A 13319-nucleotide genomic window follows, 5' to 3' on the forward strand; every position below is an offset into this window, starting at 1 on the left:
AACTAGTGAAAATTTTGATGTCTTTTCATTTAATATAAAATAATCTAATATTGATTATCATCCTCTTGCTGCCCAAGTATATTTATGTATGTCTTTATGTTTATAGAAGGAATTCATTATTTTTAGGTTATAAACTACAAAGTCAATCAATTTTTTACCATTCCTGTTTAGGGTATGTTCTCCATGTATTCCTATATTATTATTAATTTTCGTGTTTCCAATTCTTGCATTTAAGTCTCCTGCTAAAATTATGTAATCATTTTTATTTATTTTATTATATATGTTTTGTAGTAGATTATAAAAATCAATATTATCCTCTTCTCTTCCATCTGGGGAACATAAACCAATTATTGTTAAATAGCCTCTATCTATTTTTGTTCTAGCTTCTATTATTCTTTCATTCCATAATTTATAATTCATATTTATAAATTTAGGGACACAAAAATACACGTGTTGAAAAGATTATTTTACTGATTAATAATAAAATAATAACTTGATGTTTCGACTCCTGTATTGAGGTCATCATCAGAAGGATACATGTGTATAAGAACCAAGCTACATGCTGTTGTATACTCTATACAGGAAAATTACATATACGTTGTTAACTAATCTTTTTTCTTTGCCTGCCCTCTAGTGATAAAATAAAATTAAAAAATAAAATAAAATAAAATTACCAAAAAAAACTGCAATAAACTCTCCTAAAGTCCTCACGTACCAGGATTCTTCTGGAATTATACAGTTTATATTCTTATATTAGGATTATCTTCTGGATTTGTACAGTACAGGTTGCTATTGAATGTTCAGGGAAAAAAAAAAAAAAACTTCACCAAGTCTTCTTGTATTGAGATTTTTATTTGTGGATGCTATGAAGGTTGCAGAAGGTTGCCTCCACATTCTTGGAATAGTTACACCATCATTTTTATTCAGATCCGGATCATGTTTGAGCATTTCACATGCTTCCTTGAATTTCAGCTCGAACCAGGTTTTGGTGTGGTGTAGGGACTTGGTACCTTTCCAATCAATTCTGTGGTATGTTTGGAGTGCGTGGTCAGAAAGGCCAGTTGTTCCAAAATGGAGGTATTTTATGTGTCGTTTGTTTTCATCCTTTCTGATTGGAATGATTCACCCTGTTTCCCCTATGTATGGTATGTTACATGTGCAATCTATTTTGAAAACCCCTGGGTGGGCTAGGTGTGGCAGGGGATCCTTGGAAGAACTGAGTAGGTGTCTTAATTTTGTTGGGAGTTTAAAGGGGTTTTGATGTTGTATTTGTGTAGTGTTCTGTCTATTTTTTCTGAAATGCCTCTAACATATGGTATAGCAATAGCATTCTTGAAATCTTTTCTGTTGTTAGTGGTATGTTTGTGGAGGATCTTGTGAATGGTTTTTATACTGTATCCATTTTTTTATAGAGGTATGTTTGATGGTCTCATATTCATGGTTAAGAGCTTGTTCATTTGAACAAATGGTTTGAGCTCTGTGTTTAAGGGTGCTTATGACCCCTAGTTTTTGTGTTGGTGGTGATAAGAAGTTTTGTGTATGTACTGGCCTGTGTGTGTAGGTTTGTGGCAAACTGAGAAGGAGAGACATCCTGAAAGAAGATGTGTGACAAGTGTGTCTAGGAACAGAAGACAGTTGTTTTTTTCTATTTCAATGGTGAATTGGATGCGTTTGTGTTGTCTGTTCAGGTGACTAAGGAATGTATCTAGTGCTTGGCGGCTGTGGAGCTGAATGGCGAAAATATCGTCGATGTATCTGTGCCAAATTTTGGGCTTTGGCTCAGATACGTTGACGATATTTTTGCCATTTGGCCCCACGGCCACGAAGCACTAGATACATTCCTTAGCCACCTGAACAAACAACACAAACGCATCCAATTCACCATTGAAATAGAAAAAAAACAACTTTCTTCTGTTCCTAGACACACTTGTCACATGTCTTCCTTCAGGCTGTCTCTCTTTCTCAGTTTACCGCAAACCTACACACACACACAGACCAGTACATACACAAAACTTCTTATCACCACCCAACACAAAAACTAGGGGTCATAAGCACCCTTAAACACAGAGCTCGAACCATTTGTTCAAATGAACAAGCTCTTAACCATGAATATGAGACCATCAAACTACAGAAAAACTGGCCCTCAAATCCCTAAAAAATAACTGTGACATTATTATCACAAAAGCAGATAAAGGGAATGCCACTGTTGTTTTAAATCGGACAACCTACATTGAAAAAATGAACCATTTGGTATCGGACCACAACACCGACCAAATGGTAAATTACAACCCCACGCAATGTAACAAAAAGAAAACTACTGAACTACTTAAATCAGTTAACACGTGCCCGGAAGAAACAATTAAAAAATTAATACCACCGTATGCCCAGAATTTATGGCCTGCCAAAAGTACACAAAACAGATACACCATTACATCCAATTGTGGAAGGAATCGACAGTCCAAATTACTACTTAGCCAAAAAATTAGCGGCCACACTCAAGGAATTGGTTGGTCATTCCCCTTCCCACATAAAAAATACACAACAATTCATAAACAAAATTAAAAACATTACACTCAATGACCAAGATCTATTAGTCAGCTTTGACATAATTTCTCTTTTCACCAATGTCCCAATCAATGATACTATCTTACTCTTACAGAACATATTTCCACACGACATCAATGGCCCTCTTTGCCCAAGTACTCCGCTCCGGATATTTCGTGTGGCAAAACAATTTTTACCTTCCCCCCAATAGCGAACTTTTATATGGAAGACTTTGAGCAACAAGCTATAGAATCGGCGTGCCAAAATCCCAAAATTTGGCTCAGATACGTTGACGATATTTTTGCCATTTGGCCCCACGGCCACGAAGCACTAGATACATTCCTTAGCCACCTGAACAGACAACACAAACGCATCCAATTCACCATTGAAATAGAAAAAAACAACTGTCTTCTGTTCCTAGACACACTTGTCACACATCTTCCTTCAGGATGTCTCTCCTTCTCAGTTTGCCACAAACCTACACACACAGGCCAGTACATACACAAAACTTCTTATCACCACCAATACAAAAACTAGGGGTCATAAGCACCCTTAAACACAGAGCTCAAACCATTTGTTCAAATGAACAAGCTCTTAACCATGAATATGAGACCATCAAACATACCTCTATAAAAAATGGATACAGTATAAAAACCATTCACAAGATCCTCCACAAACATACCACTAACAACAGAAAAGATTTCAAGAATGCTATTGCTATACCATATGTTAGAGGCATTTCAGAAAAAATAGACAGAACACTACACAAATACAACATCAAAACCCCTTTAAACTCCCAACAAAATTAAGACACCTACTCAGTTCTTCCAAGGATCCCCTGCCACACCTAGCCCACCCAGGGGTTTTCAAAATAGATTGCACATGTAACATACCATACATAGGGGAAACAGGGTGAATCATTCCAATCAGAAAGGATGAAAACAAACGACACATAAAATACCTCCATTTTGGAACAACTGGCCTTTCTGACCACGCACTCCAAACATACCACAGAATTGATTGGAAAGGTACCAAGTCCCTACACCACACCAAAACCTGGTTCGAGCGGAAATTCAAGGAAGCATGTGAAATGCTCAAACATGATCCGGATCTGAATAAAAATGATGGTGTAACTATTCCAAGAATGTGGAGGCAACCTTCTGCAACCTTCATAGCATCCACAAATAAAAATCTCAATACAAGAAGACTTGGTGAAGTTTTTTTTTTTTTTCCTGAACATTCAATAGCAACCTGTACTGTACAAATCCAGAAGATAATCCTAATATAAGAATATAAACTGTATAATTCCAGAAGAATCCTGGTACGTGAGGACTTTAGGAGAGTTTATTGCAGTTTTTATTGGTAATTTTATTTTATTTTATTTTTTAATTTTATTTTATCACTAGAGGGCAGGCAAAGAAAAAAGATTAGTTAACAACGTATATGTAATTTTCCTGTATAGAGTACAACAGCATGTAGCTTGGTTCTTATACACATGTATCCTTCTGATGATGACCTCAATACAGGAGTCGAAACGTCAAGTTATTATTTTATTATTAATCAGTAAAATAACATTTTCAACACGTGTGTTTTGTGTCCCTAAATTCATAAATATGAATGCTGTTCACCGTGTAACCTTAAAAAGAAAGAGTCATAATTTATAATGTTTTAACTGTTTTGAAAGGGAATTATGAATCCAAATCATGACTCCTGCTTGTGCTCTTTGGTCTGTCGACTCCACTGTATATCACATTAAAATTTTCGGTTCTCATAGTTCCTTTTAATTTCTTTTTTGTTTCAGTGATTACTGCTATTTTAAAATTTCTTTCATTGAATAGTTGGTCTAATTCAATTTCTTTATATGCTATTCCTCTTACATTCCCGTTTGCTATGTGTATTATATTTTGTTGTTTCCATTTTTGTTTTACCTTTTCCATTCCAGGGTCGTTTCCCATAGATTCAATCCGATTATCTTATTCTGTCAGCTTATAAGTAGAATTATGTTCTCCATGTCAGGGGTCCAGCCTGACGATGGAATAGTTCAGTGGTAGGGCTGCTACCTTAAGGCTTCTGAACTAGCCTTCTTCCAAATTTAAACCCATAGAAGGAATAGGGTATATTGAAGGGGGAAAGAGTAGATTATAGAAGAATTATAGTAAGGTTTATAGAGAGGGCATAGTTTTAAGGCCAGAAATGAAAAGACCATATGGCCCTCGAGTACTCTAATAGCATAAGGGTCATAAAATAAGAAGAGTTGGCTGATAAGGCCTTAAAGGAAAGTTTAAAATAAGTGGATCTTCCTCAAAGTAGAAGAGGAGGAGGATAGATCCAGCTAGAGGTTTATGGGAGTGCCACTTCCCTTATAATCAAGATGATTGCCCCTTATGGCCCTATTGGTCCATGAGTCCTTATTCAGTATATTCGGAACACCCCGCCACACACAGACATGGTGGGCTCCCCTATCTGCCACCCAGGGGACATGCTCTATAGGGGTTACAGCCCCCCTCCCCCCGAGAGTCTATGTATTAACTGTGCCAAATGGATTTCTCATCCAGTCATAATTGTGTGTATTTAAGGAAGGAAAGTAACTGAAATCATTTCTTCCAATATTGTTAAATGTTCTGTTATAACGGAAATAATTCCCTCGACATTTTTATTATAGCGAAGGAAACGTATCTACTGTATTTTTTTTCTGATATGCAGTTTTTCCAAAGAGATATTTTTTTTTTTCTGAAAAGCTGACATTTTGTCAGTGGATGTCAAAATATTTTAATTTTTCCCTTGGATACTTGCAATAACACTATATAAGTAATTACAAATATTGGCTAAATATGCCATTTTAGCATACCAAATATCATTTTGAAGAAATTTTACAAAAGCATCTGTACCTTCATTTTGAAAAAAGGCCAATAATCCATTCTTAAGTTCTAAAATTAGGAATAGTACTTTACCCCCTGGATAACCATCTTATTTCAGCATGCAAAAGCAAAGATTCATACATGGCTTCCATAGATATGCAAAGTTTTTTTAAAAAAGGCATGCTTTTGAAGGTCTTGGCTTAATGAAATTTACCATATTTACAACTTGGTCTGGTACAGGTTTTAATATTGCCGATAATATTGTTGAAACTAAGGATTGTCTGTGTAAAAAACAGTGCATAGATATAATATTTGGGTTTATTTTCTTTGCAAGGGTAACAAATCCTTTAATAGAGCCTACCATTGACCTATAAATGATATTCTATTGGTTTAGAAGTCAAAGTGCATAGAAGGCTTCTGTTCTTAGGGTCAGAGTAGCCAATTACACTCAGAACTGTATCATGTGATATCGTTCACCGGCAGAACACAAGTGTTCTGGGGGACACCGATTAAGAACCACTGGTCTAGACCAACATCCTACATCAAACACAGAACTTTTTTTAAATACACAACAGTCCTCCTATAAGGAGGGAAGTGATCTCACGACAGGAAATGGAATTTATCCCCCACCTACAGACATTATTATTATACAGGCACTTCCATGAAGTCCGAAGACTCATCATGGGTGACCCAATCTATCCACAGAATCTATCATACATCTATCTATCAACCCATTAACAGACAAAGCAGTCGACTCTGGGAACCCATTCCACTCATTCACCACACTCAAAGCAAAAAATCTAGTCCTCGTACCCTAATGACCACATCTTTATTCAACTTCCAGGGATGACCTCTTCTTCTGGTCCCTCTAGCCAAGTGCTGAAACATTTCCCTTGCATCCATCCTATAAAATAATTTAAGAAACTTAAATGTTTCTATCACATCCCCTCTTTTTCTCCCATCAACCAACTTCTGCAATCCACACACCTTCAATCTATCCTCACAGGGAACATTTCACAGGCCACTCGCCTCTGAATCCACTCCACCACTTCCTCATCCTCAAGAAACCCAGGGGACCAGACTTGAGCACAATAATCCCGATGCAAGCGTATCAAGGTCTTATAAAAATGAATTACAACTTCCTTATCTTTACTTGTTAATATTTCTTCACTAACCAAGTAATCTTATCTTATGAGCTAATTTAGCAACATGTCTGGTAAACTTTAACTCTGTCTACCACCTCCCTAAATCTCTAGCTTCATTTATTTCCTGGAGTACAGTGCCATCAACATGATACTCAGCTTGTAATCTATTTATTCCAAAAAGCATAACTATACATTTCTCAACATTTAACTGACAACCATTAACTTTTGCCTATATTGACAGCCTATTTAAATCATTAATCCCATCATTAAGGTTAATCTTTCATAGTCATTCTTCCTCTTACTTGCCACCTAACAAAAGAACTCTTTGGAATTTCCTTTGGCCTGCTCGGCTAAATTCTTCTCATAATCTGATTTTGCCTTTCTTGTCATTCTGGTCACCTTTCTTGCCTGAGCCTTGTACTGTTCATGAGTTTGTTGGTTACCTTTCTATTTAATATACCCTCCATAGCATTTTCTTCTTATGCAGTTCATGCTTAATGATATTACTCATCCATCTAACTCCTAAACGATTAACCCTCCTTACCCTAGTTAAAGCATTCACAAGCATCCATGCCCATGTTGGGATTAGAACCTGCAGCCTGCTGGTTAGAGAGCAGTTATGTATGCATAACCACTTTGTATGCATACACTAAGCTCTACTGCCTTATTCATCATAATTTCCAGATCATTTACTTCCTTCATCTCCTGTAAAATATTCCCATCAACTGTATACTCTTCATGCCATCTTTGATCTCAAAATTTCAAAACTTAAAACTTTGCAACAATGAAAGCAACTCCACTGGCACCGTCTATACAAATCGGTACATACCTACAAAAAGAGCAAACACCTGCATAGTCCTATTTAAACTTGTTTCAATGACATTAGATATCTAGACCAGACCTTCTAATCTTGATACAAATTCAAATTACAGCTATAACAACTTTCCTGGGTCTGGAGCCCAGTGATGAGACCTTGATAAAGGTCAAAGCCACTCTGGATAATGACCCTTCCCATACCAATGTACATGTCTGTAAGCAAGTGTGTTTTGATAGAATGTTAAGGCAATTGTTGTGGACTCAACAGCTGTTATATACAAGCAAGGCTAGTCATAAAGATACCACATGCACACATTTTATTTGCATACACAATAGTAAGAATTAAAACAAGAATATAGTTTTTGGTCAAGTATAATATACTTTATAAGCAGCAAGTGAAATAACTGCCTACAGCTTTCTCTGATCCAGAGCATTTTAATAATATGATTACACATTATTTTTAATACCTAATTAAAATGGTGTATCTATCATATCATATCTCCCTAATTAAAATGGTGTATAATGATTTTTAAATTCGTTCAACCTTTGTATTGTCCTGAGTCTGGCTACCACTTGTTGAGATCTCAATAAGTCAAAACTGGTCTATGTAGTGACCATTTCCAAAATTATTATCATTATTATTATTATTTCGTGACACCTCCAAGGAGTCTGAAAACCCATCAAGGGAGCACACCTCTACAACTCTCGGCCTCCACCACTCCATCCACCAACAACACCGAACCTCTACTACTATCATCTACATCAATGCCATCTACTGCCCACCACCACCACTAGTATTTTTTTTTTTTTTCTGTTTTTGTCTGTAAATTGAGTGTGTTCTGAAGGACCAATTTGTCTGTATGCAGGATGAAAAACCCGAGTTTCCGGGGAAAAAAACCCTGCTACCTCCATATGAGATCGGCTAACTCACCTTCAACTGAAAAAATTCCATATAAAGATTCCTCCCATCATGACGAGAATTGAACTTAGGCCTTTTCCAATCGAAGGGCACAACGTGCTATCATTCTTCCAAATTACACTACGCAGGTGCTGAACAGCCTCTATATGCAAGTAGTGATGATACTTCGTAAGCATTTCTTTGCTTACAATTTGGTAAGGATTTTAAAACAATAATATAATTTATTTTTGCGTCTAATATACAACAACCACAGTCCATATTCCCTGAATAAATTACACACTGAATGCTTTTTAGAGTAAATTCAGATCTCACAAAAGGCACAGGTGCCACCCTTTATGGCAAAGTCACAAAAGTGGTGCCCTGCTTTTGTAAGATTCTGACTTTACTCTCCAGAGAGCCAAATTTGGAGAATCCTCTACTTCTGACATACTATGGCTCAGAGTTTCCTTGTCCTATTCAGTAACATTCAACTGCTACATTTACATACATACATCTTCAAGGCCCATCTTTCCTAATTGGGTTGTGGGGACAACCCATTTAGGTTAATACAACAGCTGCAAGAGGAACTTCCAATGGTCACGATCCTCTGCCACCAAGCTCAGGTGTTCTGGTGAAATTCCCAAACGTGTCCACCCATGGTTTTGGATATAATCTATCCAGCAAGTCCTTGGCTTTCCACATGGCCTCCCCCCCTCTGGCTTGGCAAAGAGGGCCTGCTGAGGGAGCCTCTCTTGTGGCATTCTGACCAGGTACCCATACCAACGTAACTGTGATCTCTCAACACGGAGAAGCAGTGGTTGAGTATTGAGGGTTTCCCGAATTGCAGAGCTTCTGATGCTGTCGAGTCTTATCAGCCCCGCAACCCCTCAAAGGAACCTCATTTCGGCCGCTTGGATTCGTGTCCGCATTTTTTCGGTCATTAGCCAACTCTCGTGACATGCTATATTTACAACTCTCCAAATTCCAAAAAATCATTCTGACTTCTTCATATCTGCAACTCCAATTGACTTCCCTATCCCAACACTAATGACTAAACTAGATAAGATGCATAAGTATTTTTGCATGGAGAGCTGTGAATGACTGGAATGCATTGCCTGAGAGTGTGGTATCTGCAGAAAATTTGAGGACTTATGTGAGAAAAAGTATATACAAGGCTGGTCATTATGAGAAGCTCAGGTGACAGATTGCAGGCATATCATGGAATGAGAACTTGGGTAATATTCAAGATCTATCTATTAGAAGCAATGTCTAAATGTATTCCAAACGTCATAATGTTAAATAAAGTAGGTGTGAAATGGGTGAATGAAGAGATTGAGCATGCAATACAGAGGAAAAAGGCATTATGGAGGTAACATAACATGAGTGGTAATAACATGAGAATTACAAAGAATGGGAAAGGAGAATGATTGGTTGGCAAGGGTAGCAGAATTGCACAAGAGCATGATGCCGAAATAATTCTTAAGGAGTTCTTTCAATATGTAGTCAACAACAACAACAAAAAAAAAAAAAAAAAAGGATTACGGAAGGATGCGACTGAAAATGGTATAAGAACAACTGCTGCAGAAGATATAGTTGAGATATTTAATGAGTAATTCATGAAGGTCTTTTATCCTTGTGAATGTGACATCATGGTGAGTTTGAGAGCAGTGGATGCTGAATAAGAGAGAGAGAGACTGACTGTAAGTGTGCAAGAGGTATATGGGGAATGGAGCAAAGTTGATGTTAAGGCTATGGAACTGGATGATACATCACCATGTATTTTGAAGGAATGTGACAGGAAGTTGGCATCTGCCTTGACATATTTGTTTAATATGCGTTTTTCCGTGGATCGAGTTCCAAAGGAGTGGAAGGAGGGCAAGATTGTGTCTTTTCATAAGGGAGGTGATAGAACTCAATCATCAAATTATAGACCTATCTCTGTGTCAGTTGTTGTGGTTAAAGTGTTGCAGAGGCTGATGAGAACCAGGATCCTGAATTGGGTTGACAACAATGGTATTAACTTTGATCTACAGCATGGATTTGAAAAGGGAGGTCATGTTTTAGAATTCTACTTACTTATTATAATAAGGTGACAACTTCATTGGACAGAGATGGATACTCATATGTATAGAAGTTTTTTCACTTGGCTATGCTACTAATTATATATTGGGTTTTATCCTTTATCCAAGTGTAAGTAAACAAAGTTTGCACCTAAAGCACTTTCAGGACTGGGGCAACTTATGGTAAAGGTGGTATAAGTTCTCATCACTTGCCTTAGTATCTCCCATAATGTAAAGCATATCTCCTTGCAGACATGTATACTGCTATTCATTAAGAGAAGGAGATGGATACTCAGTAATATACATAGATTTTGCAAAGATTTTTGGTAGATTATTGCATGATAAGTTGATAATCAAACTAGAGCAGATGGTTGAATAGTAGACTAGTACACTAGATTAGAGATTGGCTATCTGATAAGTATCAATAAGTTGTGCATGGGGGTGCAATATCCAGGAAGAGGAAAGTCACTAGAAGCGTGCCTCTGGGATCTGTTTTAGAGCCACGGCAATTTAACCTGCATGTTAATAATATTGGGGAAGATTTGAATGTGGATATTCAGTTGATTGTAGATTCAAAGTTGGGATGAACTATGAGGGGTAGAGCAGATGCTATGGACTTACAAGCAGACTTGAATAGATTGAGTGAATTGACACAGGAATGAGGTTGCTAGTTCAATGTTGCAAAATATAAGATTTAAAATGCTTGGTGTAGATATACTGTTGGAGGTGAAGGAAATAAGAGATTTTTGATTGATGGTGGATAAGGATCTAAAATTTGATGGGAAAATTACCAAAATAGTGAGGACAACACAACAAATTCTGGGAATGATGTGGAGGACACTGACTTGCAAAAGCAACGAGATTCTGGTTTCATTATATAAGGCCTTAATTATGCCACATATAGACTATGGAGATGAGGAGGAGGTGGAGAAATTCTAGAGGCAAGTGACCATGACGTAGCAGGTCTATGGAATATACCTTATGAGGAAAGTTGAAGATTTGTGGGTTACAGAAATTAGTTGAAAGGTGGAAAAACACTGATGTAATTGAGACATGTAAAATTACTTAAGGGTTTTTACAAGATTAATACTGAGGAAATTTTTCAAAACAGGTATGATGGTGGGAGAACGAGGGCTGTCCCTTGGAAACTGAACAAGAGTATAGTTCACAGGAATGTCATTACCAGATTTTTTTCTTGGAGAGTGATAAATGAGTGGAATAGGTTACAGGAATCTTTTGTTGGGTAGTGCTTGGCATGATATTTAGGCCTCCCTTGATGAGTTTAAGGACTCAATGGAGTAGCCCATAATAATACATAAATTATATGATAATATTGGGAAGGGGAAAAAAACAATTTGACCGTGAAAAAAAAAGGTGGTAACATCAAAATGACTAATTCTATCAAAGAAAGAATAGAACTTAAAATTACTTTAAAAAAAAAAAAAAAGTTTGGATTAACCAAAAAACTTGAATAGAATTAATTTCTTTCAGATGTCAAACTATAGCAATCACTGTTCTTGGCTCTGGATTATTGTACTGATCTCCACTTAGAATTTTTCAAGTAAACATGAATATCTAAAAAGAAAACAAATAATTAGAAGAAATGTAACTTACTACACGCCTATGATTATATGTGCCACATTACCAATATTAAAGGTTCACATCTCAGAATAGTAAAAACATGTGCGTTAAGCGGTGGGTTCAGAAACTACATACATATCAACGAAATGCAACTAGCGCCCTCGATGAGCAACAAATGTAGTCATACGTTCCTGTTTATTACTATTACTTCATAATAAAACTGGATACACATGTGGACAAAGGGATAAAAAAAAATGCGTTGCATCCCTTTAGGACAGTGCTTCCCAAACTTATGGATGTAATGGCCCCTTTGGAAAAATTAAAATATTTCGCGAACCAAATCGAGAAAAAAAATCGCAATACAGCCATATATTATTATAATAAATTTAGTTTAATCCTTATTATTATTATTATTATTATTATTATTATTATTATTATTATTATTATTATTACGGGCGACTCCAAGGAGTCCTTAGACTCATCGAGGGAGGCACTAAACATCACGTCCATCACAACTATTCGACATTCACACAGTATCTATCATATCTTGCCTTGAACTCATTCACTGTCATAGCACCCACAGCAGACTCTAGCATCTTATTCCACTCATTCACCACTCTAAAAGTAAAAAACCTAGCTCTAGCACCCTTACTAACCACACACTTGCACAGCTTCCATGGATGTCCCTTACTCCTCCCACCACCAGTCCTGTTCTCAAAAATATCCTCTGAATTAATCCTATAGAAACCCTTCAGCAATTTGAATGTCTCAATCATATCTCCCCTTTTCCGCCTATCAACTAGTTTCTGCAACCCACAAATCTTCAACCTGTTCTCATAAGGTTCATTCCATAGACCTGCTATCATCTTAGTCACTCGCATCTGGCTCCTCTCAACCTCCTCCCCATCAAGAAGAAACCTAGGTGACCAAATCAGGGCACAGTAGTCGAGATGGGGTCTTATCAAGGCTCGAAAGAGAGGAACAATAACTTGCTTGTCTCTGCTCGTCAAAGTATTCTTCAGCTCCAAGTGATTTGATGAGATGATTTAACCACTTTTGCAATGTGCCCCCCTAAACTTCAACTCCCTATCGACCAACACTCGCAAGTCCCTGGCCTCATCAATCTCCTGGAGTACAGTTCCACCAATGTAATATACTGCTGCTAATCTTTTCACCCCAAAATGTATAACCTTACATTTTGCCACATTAAATTCACATCCATTCTCCTTATCCCAGACCTCTAATCTATCCAAATCATCCTGCAAGACTTTGACATCTTCTGCATTCACTATTGCCTTACCCAACTTTGCATCATCAACGAACAAATGAACCGTTCCTATCAGATCCATCCCTATATCGTTAATGAACAAATTAAACAGCAGTGGTCAATGAACATAACCCTACGGCACACAACTAG

General features: G+C 37.1%; 1 protein-coding gene across 1 annotated transcript in view; it reads right to left on the reverse strand.

The window, feature by feature from the left end:
* gry (trafficking protein particle complex subunit 11 gry) overlaps positions 1-12055 on the reverse strand; it is a 550052-nt gene extending 537997 nt beyond the window's left edge. Inside the window, exon 1 of the mRNA XM_090404214.1 lies at positions 11936-12055. The gene's annotated coding sequence lies outside the window, so the exon portion shown is untranslated. The remainder of the gene's footprint in view (positions 1-11935) is intronic.
* Positions 12056-13319: the final 1264 nt, after the last annotated feature.

The sequence above is a fragment of the Typopeltis vanoorti genome, chromosome 2, assembly GCF_054136105.1.
Source record: "Typopeltis vanoorti isolate ZY-2024b chromosome 2, IOZ_Tvanoo_1.0, whole genome shotgun sequence".
Classification (NCBI taxonomy): Eukaryota; Metazoa; Arthropoda; class Arachnida; order Uropygi; family Thelyphonidae; genus Typopeltis; species Typopeltis vanoorti.